This window comes from Acomys minous, assembly GCF_964271855.1.
Source record: "Acomys minous genome assembly, chromosome: 5".
NCBI lineage: Eukaryota > Metazoa > Chordata > Mammalia > Rodentia > Muridae > Acomys > Acomys minous.
Genome location: NC_140494.1, coordinates 63,411,248 through 63,414,207, shown reverse-complemented (window position 1 = coordinate 63,414,207; position 2,960 = coordinate 63,411,248). Strand labels below are relative to the sequence as shown.

The following is a 2,960-nucleotide window of genomic DNA, read 5'->3' as shown; positions in this document are numbered from 1 at the left end:
GGAAGCTGGAATTGAGTCCCAGCTGTAACTCCATATCATCTAGGCTACTTTTGGAAAATACCTTAATCTCTGCATGTTTCTGTATCTTTCAAATAGGAATAATAACAGTATCTGTTCAGAGGTGTTATTGGGAAGATTAAATGTGCAAAACACTTAAAACAGTGGCTACTTGTATAAATGGTAGCTATTATAGACCCACAGCTAAATATTAGGCAGAGCTTGGGGAATCTGTGGAAGAGGAGGTAGAAGGATTGTAGGAGCCAGAGAGGTCAAGGACACCACAAGAAAACCCAAAGAATCAAACAACCTGGGCCTATAGGACCTCACAGAGACTGAACTGTGAACCAGGGAGCCTGCATGGGCCTGATGGAGGCCCTCTACACAAATGTTACACGTGTGTAGCTTCGCCTTCTTGTGGGACTCCTAACAGTGAGAGCAGGAGTGGTCTCTGACTCTGTTGCCTGCCTTTGAGACCCTCTTCCTCTACTGGGCTGCCTTGTCTAGCCTTAATGGAAGAAAGAAATGCTCAGTCTTACTGCTGCTTGATATTTCATGGCTGCTAAATATCAATGGGAGGTCAGCCCTTCTCTGAAGAGAAATAGAGGAGTGGAGGGAGGTAGGAAGAGAGGAGGCAATGGGAGGAGAGAAGGGAAGGGAAACTGTTCTGGGATTAAAATAAATAAAGAAAGTTAGCTATTATTCTTATTGTCTTAAGGACCTGACAGACATTTGCGGGGAGTAGAAGCTTTATAGTGACCATTTATCAACTGGCTTAAGCAGGAAGAGACGTATGGAAGAGCTTTCTGATGTCATGTGGTTCCTGTGTTCCATAATTGCATGTATGGAGATTTTTCAGGGCCATCAGTTAAAATGTAGCTTCCTTGGACACCACAACATCTTTAGGGGAGCAGTCAGGAAATATCCATCCTTATTAATGACTGGTGAGATATTTATGGCCAGGCAATCTCAAGTTGGAAATGGTAGCACACAGCTGTTACATTTCAGATGACAAAGCTGAACGCATGAGAAAAGTGACTTGCTTGAGGCTAGCATTAGTGGCCAGTGTTTTCTTACTGCACCTCTTTTCTCTCTGGTGCCTCTGTCCAGGTGTCTGAGGTTGTCTGAATAGAAGAGACAGTTCAAGGATGTTATCAACATTAGATACGGCTGCACGCAGAACTTAGCTGCCTGATGTACAGGGATTCTCTTCAGCTCTTTCCTTTTGTGGCCATTGCTGGCTCCCATCAGCCAAAATGAAGTTCAAACCCTTTGTGACTTCTGACTAAAGCAAGAACTGCAAATGCCATTTCAATGCACCTTCTCACATTCAGAGGAAGATCATGTCTTCCCTCTTTCCAAAGAGCTGAGACAGAAGTATAATGTTTGGTCCATGCCCCTTTGAAAGGATGATGAAGTTCAGGTTGTCCAAGAACATTACAAAGGCCAGCAGATTGGCAAAGTGGTTCATGTTTACAGGAATAAATATGTCATCTACACTGAACGAGTGCAGTGAGAAAAGGCTACATTGAACAAGATTCAATGCAGTGAGAAAAGGCTAATGGCACAACTGTCCACATGGGCATCCACCCCAGCAAGGTGATCATCACCAGACTAAAGCTGGACAAAGACCACATGAAGATCCCAGAAAAGAAAGCCAAGTCTCGACAAGTAGGAAAGGAGAAGGGTGAATTCAAGGAAGAAACAAACAGTCTAGAAGATCCAGGAGTAGGCGCCTCATACACAACTTTCATTAATGGACCTAGAAATGGCCATCCTGAAAAGCACTCATGGTATGTATTCACTTATAAGTGGATATTAGCTCAACATACATGTCCTCTGAGAAATCCCACCCACTGGGGAATCGGATAGATACTGGAACATGCAGCTAGACTCTAGGCAAAGAGCTGAAAATTGTATGTAAGAGTTGGGGGATGGAAAGACAGGCAGAGGGTGGGGGGAATTGTCAGGAGCTCCACCAGGAGACCATCATCACAGACAGATCTGGACCCAGGGGCCCTTCACAAACTGATGAAACAACTAAGTACATTGCAAGCCAAGAACCTAGACCTCCTAATCAGATGTAGCCAATGGGCAGCTCATTCTCCACATGAGGAGGTGGGGGGAGCAGGAGACTGCCTCTGCCAGGAACTCTGGGGCCCTCAATTTGATCACTGTCTCTTGGCGAAGACGTCCTGTGGAAACACAGAGGAAGGGGGTGCAGGCTATCCTGATGAGACCTGATAGGTTGTAATCATATGGTAGGGGAGGAAGACCTCACCTTTCAGAGGTCATAGGGAGGGGAGTAGAATGGAAAAGGGAGGGAGGGAAGATAAGAGCAAGGGGATGTAATGTGAATAACTACCACCACCACCACTACTACTACTACTACTAAATTAAAAAGCAAAACAAAACAATAACAACAAAAAATAATTCTCTTTAGACAGACTTCATTCTTAACTGTTTATTCTTGACATTACTTCTAGAATAATGATCTCTGGGAACCTGCTGTTCCTGAAAGGTCTCTGAGTCTGGTAACTGTTTTTGCTGGAACAACAATATATTTCGAAATGCAGGCTGCTGCCAAGATAGTGGGGATGGGTGGGCCGAGAGAATCAGTGAAAATGCCAACACCATGAGCAACACTTGGCCAGTTTGCGTTCTGTGAACCACTGTGATGCTCAAGGACAGAAACCAAAATATGCTTCTGTTTAGAGGCAGCCAGCAGCACCAATTACTCGTGTTATTATTGTTATTATCGTCATTCTTCTTCTTACAAGTGGAGAGGTAGGCGGCTAGGCTGTTTTTTTACATTAGCTCTGCAGGAAACTAAGAGGTATGTGTGGGGGCATGCATGGCCCTTAGTTGAGCTTGCTCATCTGCTGTGGCAGCTATAGGGTCTCTTTTTGCTCACACTTATTCACTCAGCTTTGATATCTCTAAGAGTTCAGTTTCCTCACCCT

The 2,960-nt window shown here is 44.5% G+C and overlaps 1 pseudogene across 1 annotated transcript; it reads left to right on the top strand.

The window, feature by feature from the left end:
* The first annotated feature begins 1,253 nt into the window (after positions 1–1,253).
* On the top strand, positions 1,254–2,636 carry LOC311597485 (large ribosomal subunit protein uL24-like; annotated as a pseudogene). Its single transcript has 3 exons — positions 1,254–1,509; positions 1,546–1,725; positions 2,484–2,636. The product of its transcript is annotated as a large ribosomal subunit protein uL24-like (transcript).
* Positions 2,637–2,960: the final 324 nt, after the last annotated feature.